Source organism: Phyllostomus discolor, chromosome 2 (assembly GCF_004126475.2).
Source record: "Phyllostomus discolor isolate MPI-MPIP mPhyDis1 chromosome 2, mPhyDis1.pri.v3, whole genome shotgun sequence".
In the NCBI taxonomy this organism is placed as follows: Eukaryota; Metazoa; Chordata; class Mammalia; order Chiroptera; family Phyllostomidae; genus Phyllostomus; species Phyllostomus discolor.
The window spans coordinates 128,063,245-128,076,016 of NC_040904.2; the positions used below are offsets into that span (position 1 = coordinate 128,063,245).

The following is a 12,772-nucleotide window of genomic DNA, read 5'->3' on the forward strand; positions in this document are numbered from 1 at the left end:
AGAGATGGGATTCGGTGCCAGGGGACTCTGTCAGACTTGCCCTATGCTTGTCCCCACCCCCAAGCCCTGGAAGCCAGGTGTAAGTCTCTCTGTTCTTTGATTCCTCCAAACCCACCTTGTTCCTCTTCCCAGGACTGGGATGGAGACAGCAATCCAGGAAGCAGAGCTTCTTCTCAGGGATGCAGATATGTTAAGTCTCATGCTTTCCTTGTACCCTTCCTGTGTCCTGGTCTACAGAACCTGTAGTCTGGGGTGAGACAAAGTAATTGTTACTGACCACAGGTCCTTCAAAAACTGCATGGTTATTTGGTATGCTTTGTGTTCTTAAAGGCTTTGGTACAAGTTTTTAGAATGTAGAAGCCAAGATTTTGATAATTTTGTTTTCCTGCTTCAGTCTCATAATCCTTCCTTGAAGCAGTTTTATATAGGACAATTTATCTGGGGCCTGATTGTGAGGAAGGTTCTGGATGTAACTGGAACTCTGTAGCAAAATATCAAGTTACAATGTCTTACTAAGATATCACAGAGTGTAGACTTATTCTAGAAGTAGTGTGGGAAACAGTGATGCGTTTGAAGAGGAAATGGAGGGGAGAAATTCTGGAGGTAGGTGTCTCCATTCAGGAGCCATGAAAAAGGTCTAAGCAAGAGATGACTATGGCCTAATTCAAATAGTGGGATGCGAGAGAAACAGGGAGATTAGAGATGTCTAGGACTCATTTCCACAAGATGTGGTCACTTGTTACATGTGGAAAGTGAGAGAGTGCATGGAATCTAGGATGACTTCAGCGACCAGAAAGACAGGATGTCACCAACCAAATCAAGCAATGTAGGAGGTAGAGCAGGTGTGGATGGTACACTCTGCAAAAAAGAGGCTAACTGATGCAGTGGAAAGAGCATGGTCTCTATTAACAAATTTCGTGGCTTAAAACAACACAATGTTTATTATTTCAAAGTTTCTGTGGGCTAGGAATCTGCACAAGGCTTAGCTGAATCCTGTACTTTAGGGTCTCTCATAAGGCTGTAGTTAAAGTGTTAACAGGGCTGAGTTCTCATCTGAAGGCTCAGCTGGAGAAGAATCAGCTTCCAGTCTTGCTTACATGGCTGTTGGCAAGACTCAGTTCCTCAGGGCTGCTGGACAGAGGTTCCTCTCAGTTCCTTTCTAGGTGGGCTTATCCAACATGCTGACTTGCTTCATCAAAGATAGCAAGGGAAAGAGTCAATAGAAGGAGACTGCTAGTAGGGTGGAAGTTACTGTCTTTTGTAACCTAATCCTGGAGGCAACATACCATCACCTTTGCCAAATGCTACTCACTGCAAGCAAGTCACTAGGCCCACCCACAAGGACATGGATCCCTGGGTGTGGGGATTATCAAGGATCATCTTAGAGCCTGCCTGCCACATTCAGACAGACCTAGAACTGAATTTTCCCTCTGCCACTCAGTTGGCAGTAATTTTCAATAAGTTTTTTGACTACCCTAAACTTGTTTCCTCATCTATAAGATAGGCATATTACTATCTATCTCATTGGGTGGTTGGTAGCTTGAATAAGACAACGTATGTAACAAGCCTAGCATGTTCTCTTTCCCCTTTGCCATGTTAACAACTTTCCAGATGACTCCTTCTTTGTCAGCCTGAGGCTCAGGGTGATGCCTATGACAGTGAGTTGGGCCTGCCCCCACCCCAACTGATAGCCTGAGTGAGAAATGAACCTTACTGACTGTAAGTCACTAGGGTTTGGGGATGGGTGTTACTGCAGTAAAATATAGCCTGTCTTGACCAATATTCCTCCAAAATGGGTCTGCGTTCTGTCAGTTTATTGTCAGTTCCTTTATTTTGAGTGGTATACTGCATTTCAAGCCCCACCAGCTGTTTTTTATACTGGCTTCATTTCTTAATATTGTCATTTGGTGTCACAACAACAAATTCAGGTCTCTTTCTGCATTGTCATTTGCCTAGTAGTCCAGTTTGGGTTAGGGGCAGAAGGGATGTCTCAGACAAGAGCTGTCTTTTCCCAGCCAGCCTTTGAGGCATGCTGCTCCAGCAGGCTGAGTAATTTGTAAGAGACTAAAGGGATGGGGGGGGGATGAAATGTCACCGGCAGGCAGAAAACATTCTCACATGATTTCTTCTGTGTCTGGCAAGACTTTTAATTGTTTCTGCAGAAATCAACTGAGTGATGTTTACCATATGGAACTGTTAAAATGTGGGGTGACAGAATAAATAATACTGTTGGATCATGTTTCTTTAGTTGCCTATAAAATGGCATGTAATTTGTAAACCAAAAATGGTGCTTAAAGCAACAATTACAGCAAGCTTCTTTATTTGAAATTCCTCTCAATTTTTTTCCCAAAACAATTCTACATAGATGGCACCCTTTAAAATATTCCATTTTAAAGGCATCAGTAAAGGACTGTTGTACTTGCAATTATTTTTTATAAACCTATTTCTCTGTCCAATCCCACTGATTATGGGGCCCTGCTCCCTTCCAGTCTCCATGTTATGTAGCATTTTTTTTCCTTCTAGAGCTCCAGGGGTCTCTGTTCGGTCACTGGCTTTGAGCAGTAGGAGATTCTGGTATCTGTATATAAACTTTTCAGACGGTATTCTTTTATATTGGGTTTTATAAAGCTTTAATTTAGGAATACGGATTAAACATATACATAATGGGAATATATATATATATGTGTATATATATTTAGACTATATATAACTATATATATAGTTTATATATATAAATAATAATTAAACTACATAGGCTGTATGAAATAGACTTAAATAACACATGAGTTCAGGTATAGTGTGATTCTGACACTGAGATCAATCCCTTCCTGGAGTGACGTTTTAGTTTTGCTCTTGTTCCAACAGCTCTTCTTTTATGGCCCTGGTCTATTTCTCAGGCTCTTGTTAGACACTTTGTATTCTACAGTGGTCCAGTTCTGACATCATGAGGGTCCAGATGGCACATACTTGGATCACAGGTGCTGAACTCACTACAGAGGGCTTTCTGCATGTCCGTCTCTGTCTCTCTGTGTAGTGGTTCAAAGTTTAGGTTTTTAATGTACCAGATACTTAGAGGCTTTCAATCTCAAGGACTGAAGTAGGTTTTCCACTATTTGGCTTTTTCTAGTCCTACTGCATGAATCAGTGGGGGCCCTGAAATTATGGCAACCCAACTCCCTTCCATGCAGACATACTCTGCGCAGGGCTTCTCCCACTTCAGTGTACCCAAGAGTCAACGAGGGGGCTTGTTAAAAGTACAGAGTTCTAGATTCCACCTCAGACTGCTGAATCAGACTATCTGAGAGTGGTGTTCAAAATTTTGTTTTTTAAAATAAACCATTGACATAATTTAAAGGCTACTGGTCAGAAGACCCCTCAATGAAAAACACTACTTATAAGATGCCCTTCCCTGTGATGTGAATGTCTTAAAGGATTCCCCAACTTTGGTTGGGAAATAAATATATCCCCCAACACTCAAAAGTGCTTTTCCTTAAATGGTTTTCTTGCTCCACCTTTCAAATGCTCTTCACTAAGTTCTCCTTGCTCTGTTGGGCGCTGTGCCCACTTGGCCCAACAGTGGCGACAGTGCCTGTGGCTGCTAGGCTGGGGCACGAGGAGCAGTGGAACCCATCGTGTTTATCCCAGCTGACTGGTGTCTAGGAGGGTCAACTTTTGAAAGGTAATTTTTTATGTCTGTCAAAAGGTTATTTCCAAATAGTCAACAAGATTATAATCTCTTTAAAGGCAGCAATAAAAAACTCCCTGATAGCATTATAAAATTATCTGTGATATGGTGGTAATTTGAAAGCTTTTTCACTACAACATGCTTAGAAAACTTAGGTAAAATATAATAAATATTCTCAACTGCAAAGGTGAGCATGAAAGTAAGAGAAATACTTGGGGGCCCAAAACAAAGAAGTTAAAAACCTAAGCTCAGAAGGTATTTGCCAATTTCACAACCAAGAAACATGGTTTTACTGGCTCTGTGGGGACAAAAACATGATCTCAGCCCTGCAAAAGTCAGGCGTGACACTGAGCATACCACACAACACTGGGGCCCTTAGAGGTGCCCAGTAGAAGAGTAGGATAGAAATAATTTGCCTCATTCTGGGGGATGAGAAACAAATGTGTTTGTCTTGACCAGGGTTCTGGGTGAGTAAAAACATCCCCTCAAAATGAGTGACCATAGACTGGTTAGCACGTGGGCTTAGATTCACATTAATACTACAGAGTCCTGGAAATTCCAAAGCAGAAATTAATATAAAGTGATCCCAGGTTTATAATAGTCCCAGGCATTTAGCAGAAGAGAAAAAAAGAGTCCTTTCTGGAGTGATAAATTTTCAATCCAAGATTCAGAGGATTCCCATGCATAAAGCTCAGTTAAACTTGTACTACAGTCCGAAATTGCAAACATGCATAAGCAGGCCACTATCAGCAAGGACAACAACTAGGAGAAGGAAGACCTGACCTCTTCCACAAGAATTCCAGGGAATGGAATTATTAGATATAGGCCATAGAAATTAATTATATTTAAAATATTTAAAGAAAACAAAAGATAAAATTGAAAGTACAAGACTGTGATATAACACTTTCAAAAAAGACTAGAAAGAGGAAAAAACAAATAGAATTTCTAGAACAGAAAAACAAAATGGATTGAATTAAACTCTCAATGAATGAGTTAGTAACAGAGTAGACATAAATGGAATAAGAATTATTAATCTAGAAGACAGAGCTGAAGAAATCACTTAGAATGTGATTCACAGAGAAAAAAAGAGAGGAAGCAGGGATGAAAGCCACTTTGTCCCTGGTAACTCTAGACTTTCATTTTCCCACTCTCAGTGGTCATTGAAGGCAGGTAGAGTAGTTACTTTTAGGATGCCTTGGCTCCATAGAAGGAAGTGGGTAAGAAAACAAATGATTATGACCTAATATCATAAGGTCTATGATAAGATATGTAGAAGGACCAAGTAAGCAACGTGAGTGGGGTAATCCTTTTCTATTCTCAACTGAAGCCCACTACCTAGAACAGCAGCTGTAATATATTATTTGCTCAAATCATGTTGAATGATTACAGATCCAGGAATGCTTGTCCTACTAACTCTACTTCCTCATGTGAAGTTCTTCATGAAGTTATATCAACAAGGAGCAATGGGCTAGAGTAAGCACCTTACATGGGTAATATCATTTAATGTACAATTTTATGTGGTAGAAAGTTTTGTTTACCTTACAATGAGAAAAGCTGAAAGCCTTGATAAACTGCTAACTTGCCCAAGGTTACATATATACATGACAGAAGCAAGCTGCAAACACAAGCAATCTGACCCCATTACATTATCCACACCAGGACATATGACCTAACTCACTGGTAAGCCCTGGTGAGTGCTGGTGAATGTGACTCAGTTACTGCCCAACCAAAATCATATGCCCAAGTGGCCTGTCCTCAATGCCTAAAATTCTACCACTTGGAATACCTTTTGTTCTCAGGAACTTATCACAGTTAAACTGCAAATAGAGCTAGAACAGTGGTTCTCAAACTTTGCTTGCACATGAGCATCACCTGGGGAGCATTACAAAATACTGACACCTGGGGGCCACTGCCAGAGCCTGATTCAACTGGTCCGAGATATAACCTGGGCACCAGAATTTTTTAAAGTTCTCCGGTTAATTCTAAAGTGCAGGCAAGGTTTCTAATTTTACAGTTAAAGAAACTGGGGTTCAGAGATATGGAATAATTGATGTTGGGTCACACAGCTCTTTTAGGATCAGAGCCAGTGCTGAGTCTTTATTTAGTGAGCATTTACTAGTACTAATAAAAAAGAAAAAAAAAACATTTTGGAATATTAATAATACCAGATAACATTTATTGAGCACTTAATGTGTGCCTGGAACCATGTGTTAGATGCTGCATTTATCTCATTTAACCTTCCCAATGATCATTTGAGGTAGATAGTGCTAGCTCCAGACTATGGAATAAAGTTTAAGCAACCTGTCTAAAGCCTCAGAAAGTGAGTAATTACAGCTAGCTTTACCACCAGCCTGTCTGAAACCAAAGCCAGGTATTTCATTATTAGGTCATCTGTGATTTATTTTGGATTCTACATAGACAGCCATGCTGGAGTCTCTTGCTATGGGAGTTCTTGTGACCTTAGCACCTCCTTTTGTCTTCAAGTTTCTGTACAGTGACTTGTTTTAACTTCATGAGCCCTGGACTTTGAGTCAGAAGATGCCATGTCTATATTTTTATGTAGAACCTAAAATTTTTCAGCCACCCAGAGTTTCCTTGAATGTGTAAAAAAGCACCTGATTTTCTCAGGCCCAAAATAGGTATCTTCTAGGAAAATTCTTAGTTAGATACAGACTCATTGCTAACTACTCTTTCTCCCCTACTTCCCAACTATTCTTCCTTCTACAACCAGAGCTTCTGTTTATTTCCTTAGCTTCTTTGTGATCTTCTTTACACCTTTCCTGTCTGGGTTCTATATAAATGAAGCAAACTTACATCATACCAGGACTCAGGGTATTTGTGATAGTATTAGAGCTTTTTTTTAAAAATTAATTTATTGATTTGAGAGAGAGAGAGAGAGAGAGATTGATTTATTGTTTCACTTATTCACACATTCTTTGGTTGATTCTTGTATGTGCCCTGACCAGGAATCAAACCTACAATCTTGGCATAATGGGACAACTCTCTAACTAACTGAGCTACTGGGCCAGGACCACATTAGAGCTTTTAAATAGTTAAGTATTTCAGGGATACAAAAAATAGAAATTAATATAATGAACACACATGTACTTCACAACTGGCTTAATGATTTATATTGTCTTAGATTTGATGAAATAAGATGGCAAGAGTGCAATAAATATTTGTTGAATAAATAAATATATTTATTACCTGCTTGCCTCTTTAGGATAGTGCCTCTCCACTTTTCTCTTTTGAAACTAATAATTTGCTTGGCCTCATAAGACAGCATTTATACCAATCTTCCAAGGAAGTTTATTGTATAATTAGACCATTCAATGATGGGCAAATGAGTCCCCAGGGACTGCTGCCCTTCTCCCATTCTTGGCTGTATTTTTTCAGACAAGCCAAGGGGCATCTACATACACATGTGGCTCCCAGTGCTTCTGTATACATTGTCTGTAACATAAAATTTACCATTTTAACCACTTTAAGTGTACATTTCAGTAGCATTAAGTACATTCACATTATTGTGCAACCATCACCATCTTGCATCTCCAGAACTTGGTTTGGTCTATATTTTATAATTAGTTTGGTCACAGTCAACAGCAGTGGCCTTTACCACACAGATGACAGCATTTTATCAAGACCCTTAGTTGAGGCTTAGAATGGAATGCATATTTGGATTTCTTGGAGGTGGCTAAAAATTTGTGACCATGGTAGACAAGGATTCTTCAACAAATCTTAAAATCCTTGAGAGAAAGCAAATCATGAGAATTAATAGCTGGTACTTAGTCTAAGAGATTTTGGAAGTATGAAACACTATCTATAATTTTCAGTGAATTTGTTAGCCTTCCAAATGATAAAGAGATGGACAGGGGAAATGTTTTCGATAGGAGAGAAATGTAAAGAACTATAGAAGAGGTCCATGGTGACTGGTGATGGGGCAGCACTAGCCACAGTTGTGTACTCAGTGTACGACAAGATATATTAGTCCCATAAAGAAACTTAGGATGTATGTCAAGTATGAGAACTGCAAAAAACTTAAAAGAAGACAATTAGGGTTGAACTAAAGCATTTTCTGCTCTTGGTCCTGTTCCAACAGGCTAGCTATTGATTGCAGATGCCCAGTGTGGTGTCACATGTGACCATGCTGGCTGTCCTTGGAGGGAAGGATGCCATCTGTTACTTCTTAAGGGCAACCATTTAGTTTGGGAGCTCAAGTAATGGTCATAAAGTATATTATATCTCTTTTCTAATAAATGTGCTTTGTGCAGTAGTTATAGTCTGGTTGCAAAAGAAATATAGTTGAAATTAATGAAAGTTGGAAAACCGTTACCCATACAGAATGAGTGAATAGTCACGCTCCTGAAATCACGATTTCTTTCACAATAATTTTTTTCCTCAAATGAACAAGAGGCCCAGCTGTCACCAACATATTAGAACAGCAGTTGGTGTGGTCTCTAGAGATTTTAGTTTGGGAGTGGCAGATTATCTCTGTGTTATAGATATAGTAGCTGTAGAAGTTATCATTCAAACTGGGGCAACTTTGAGAGGAAAAGAGGGCACTACTGATATGTATGGATAACAGTTTTAAACTGAGACTATCCTGGGTAAAGCAGTCCAGCATACAGGAAAAGCATTTGGTGTTGTGTTCAGTTAGAGCTTATATCTGTTTAAAGACAAGTACAGTCTATATTATGGGAACTGTCCATTAGGCATCAAGCAAGAAAGCCATGTTCACATTTGTTATTAGTATCACTCCTAAGCCCTTCTAGAAAGGAGAAACCCACCGAGGAGCTGCTGAATGCTACAGCCAAGGCGGGTGGATCTGAGGATGCAGGTCAGCAGGGGTTAGATCTGAGAAAGCCCCAAATAAGTGACTGTATTAAACAGAGTTCCACCATGCAGCTTCACAGCAAGGTGATTGTGGTCCACATCTCAGTAGTATGATAAACTACTACATGTCAAAAACTTTTAGTGACCTCTCCCCATAGCCAAATCCAAGAACCGTAAACCTGGTGCAGAGGATCAACTGGGTCTGCCAAACATAGTTTAGGAATTTCAAATGTCCAAAACCAGTGATTCGTACCTGAATGAAATCAAACTGCCTGAATTCAAATCCAGACTCTGCCATTTACTAGCTGTGTGTCATTGAGTAGGCCGCTAAATTCTCTGTGCCTCAGTTCCCCTCATCTGTTAACACCCGTGTGAGGTAATGTATGTAAGACACTCAGCTCAGTGTCGAGTCCTTAGTGGACACATGACGACCACCAGTACTCAGGATGAAGGTGCTGAGCTGGGCAGGGAACAACAGTAACGAAGAACACTCAATTCTCGTTCTCACCTGAGTCCAGCCCACCTCAGCCAGGCCAGGTCCCCAGTGGGGCTGGGTGCCTCACATCCCTCTCAGAGTCCCACTCTGGTTCCCAAATATGTGACAGCAAACACTGAGCTTTGTATATCTCATCAGCCCCCATGGTCCTCAGCCTTTCCTGTCTCTCTCTTATTTTTATTAATAGTTTATTTATAGAAAATTTTAGATTGACAGAAAAATTGAACAGCTAGCACAGAAAGTCACCAGCCAGCACACAGTTTCCCTATTATTAACATCTTACATAAGTGTGGGACATTTGTTACAATTAGTGAAAAAATACTGACGTTATCATTGACTGATGTCCATAATTTCCTTAGATTTCCTTAGTTGCTTCCAAATGTACTGTTTCTCTTCGGGATACCACATCCCTTTAGTCATCATGTCCTCTTAGGCTCTTCTTGGCTGTGACCGTCATTCAGACTCTCTGTTTTGGATGACCCTGACAGTTTTCAAGGGCACTGGTTAGGCACATCATCGGATACCCTACTATTGGGATTTTTCTGATCTTCTCATAATTAGTCTAAGTTTATGCATTTAGGAGAAGAAGAGCACATAGGTGAAGTGCCATTTTCATCATATCACATCAAAGGTACATATCATTAACATGATTTATGACTATTGATCTTGGCCTCAGTTACCTGGCTTGAAGTAGAGTTTATCAGGCTTCTCAGCTATAAAGTTACTCCATTGTTCCCTCTTCCCACACTGTGCTTTCTGGAAAGAAGTCACTATATATAGCCCAAACTTCAGGAGTGGAGCTCCCCCCTCTAGCGTTTTTAAGAGATATTACTTTCCTCTATATTTATGTACATTTGCTAAAAGTTGGATGTTTTGTGTTATTGTGAGCAAGGGCTGTCAAGGAGCAAAGTTATTATCTCCGTGGAAGGCTGAGCTTGCAGCCTGAGGACAAATGCCCAAGTGGAGATGGGCTGCTTTGCCCCCATGGTGGTTAGAGCAGTCTGCTGATGTGTAACAACAGGGTGTGAAGAAGGCAGAGAGGTGAGTGGTGTCTGTGTGTTGGGGGAGGGGGCATCTGACTGATGGCCTTTCAATAAATGGAATACTCTTCTGTAGGATTTTAAATCCCTGCTTAAACTAAGGCCACTGGCAATTGCTTGAATTCCAATGTACTTGTGATGCATTCACCGTTTAAGGGGGTTTTAAAAAAAGCTGTCAGTTTGAGAAGGATTAGAAAAGAAGACGCAAGAACATTTTTAGACATTTTGAAAGAACTCATTTAGCTGCTTCCTAATTAATCAGTCTGTTTTCTGAGAGCAAATTGCTGTATAAATTACTAGGGGAAATTACTCTTAAAGAAAGCTCCTGAAGTGCCTGCAAGAACACATGACTCCCTCACTGGCAATCAGAAAGGCTTAACCTGCCTAACATGGGTGAACAGTTTTATTAACAGTGACTTCTTATCATCTGGTCACTAAGGATTAACACTATTTTAGAGACACTTCTTTATAGACAGTGTTGATGAGGGAGGAGAAAAACAATCAGGCTGGCAGGTGATGAATCCAAAATCCTGAGACATCTACCAGACTAGTCATTCTCATTCTTATTCTTGTTCTTTTTTTTTTTTTTTTTTTTGCCAAGTACAGTGAACTTTATTGATGGTGAATGATAAGGCAGGGCTCCCTAAGCCCCTCCCCTCTTCAGGGGGTCTGTGATGGACACTGACTGTCAGGAGATTCTCAGTGTGTTGCAGATAGATGTGGGGCAAGGACTTCCAAGCAGCTGAGGGTCTCTCTTCCTGTTCCTGGGTCTCTTGGTCCAGGGGGCTCTTACTCCTTGGAGACCATGTGGACCATAAGTTCTATCACCCTGTTGCTGTATCCAAATTCATTGTCATACCAGGAAATGAGCTTGACACCAGTGGTCATTGAGGGCAATGCCAGCCCTGGTAATGAAGGTGGAGTGGGTGTCACTGTTAAAGTCCCAGGAGACAACCTGGCCCCCAGTATAGCCCAGGATACCCTTGAGGGGGCCCGCTGATGCCTGCTCACTACCTTCTTGATGTCATTGTATTTGGCAGCTTTCTCCAGGCAGCAGGTCAGATATGCAACTGACACATTGGGGGTAGGGATATGGGAGGCGATGCCAGTGAGCTTCCCATTTAGCTTGAGGTGACCTTGCTCACAGCCTTGACAGAGCCAGTAGAAGCAGGGATGGTGTTCTGGGCAGCCCCTTGTCCATCACACCACAGCTTCCCTAGAGGGCCCATCCATGGTCTTTTGGGTGGCAGTGATCCATTGACTGTGGTCATAAGTTGTCACGGATGGCCTTGGCCAGTGGGGCCAAGTAGCTGATCATGCAGAAGGCATTGCTGGCAATCTTCATGGAGTTGTCATACTTGTCATGGTTCACACCCATCACAAACATGGGGGCATTCGCAGAAGGGGCAGAGATGACCCTCTTGGCTCCATTCTTCAAGTGAGCCACAGCCTTCTGCATGATGGTGAAGATACCAGTGGACTCCACAACATAGTCAGCACCAGCATCACCCCATTTGATGTTGGTGGGATCTTGCTCGTGGGAGATGGAGATGGACCTTCCATTGATGACAAGCTTCCCATTCTCAACCTTGACTGTGCCTTTGAACTTGCCATGAGGAGAATCATACTGGAATATGTAGACCATGTAGTTGTCAATGAAAGGATCACTGATGGCAACAATATCCACTTTGCCAGAGTAAAAAGCAGCCCTCATGACCAAGTGACCAAAATACCAAAATGGACAAATCTATTCACTCTGACCTTCTCCGTCATGTCTCAGGGTTGCAGCTGGCACTGTGCAGGAAGACACCACTGTCTGTTGAACTGGAGGAGCAGAGAGCTGGTCATTCTTATTATATCACCACTTTCCTTCCCACTGGGAGCACTGTACTCCAAGCCCTTGGTAGTTCTCATAGGAAGTTTTGAGATAAATTTCCCATGTGATAAATACCGAGTTTTATTTATCAAGCAAGCAAGTCAGCATCTGGAAGCAAGTCTGCAAGCACATCTTTAACTTCCAGGAATTCTGTTGGGATTTAATGTTTCCATAGCAACATTTTGTTGTGGCATAAACTAAATTTGAAGAATGCTACAGGGTTTGCTTCTGTGTAATAATGCGTTTCTTTCATCTCAATACCATAAATAACAGAGTCTCAAGAATTTATATATTATATATGTGCCTGTTTTAATTGTATTTCTTAATTTTTTTCATCTGAAAAGTCATGTAACAACAGAAATGCAAATCTTTCAAATATTTTTGGAGGGGAAACTATGTAAAGAGATGGCTATCCCCTGTTCAAAGCTGACAATTTCGACTCAAGGTGTCTTATTTCCCCAATGGTAATATGCTTCCATCATAAGAAAATTGACTGTCCAAGTTTGAAAAATAATGAGGACATGATTAAAACTATTAGTGAGGCTGAAAACATGCAGTAATTTTTAATCTAATGGTGCTCCAGGAGTAGCATGAATGCTCATGATTATCCAGTCTTTGATGATGGATGCAGGCCTTTTTAGCCCATTTTAATGACTGAGATTGGTTTGCTTCAAAGAAAAAGATTTCATATGTGGAAAAAATATTTTTTCCATCTACATGTTCCTGAGACTTTTTTTTGTAACCCTGACCATTCAGTTGCCTGCAGCTTCATTTTTATAGAAAATGAGATTTTAGCACATGGAACTGAAAATTACTGTTAGGAAAGAAGGATTTCCAGTGGA

General features: G+C 40.8%; 1 pseudogene; it reads right to left on the reverse strand.

The window, feature by feature from the left end:
- Positions 1-10,654: 10,654 nt before the first annotated feature.
- On the reverse strand, positions 10,655-11,700 carry LOC114513632 (annotated as a pseudogene).
- Between the last annotated feature and the right edge of the window lie 1,072 nt (positions 11,701-12,772).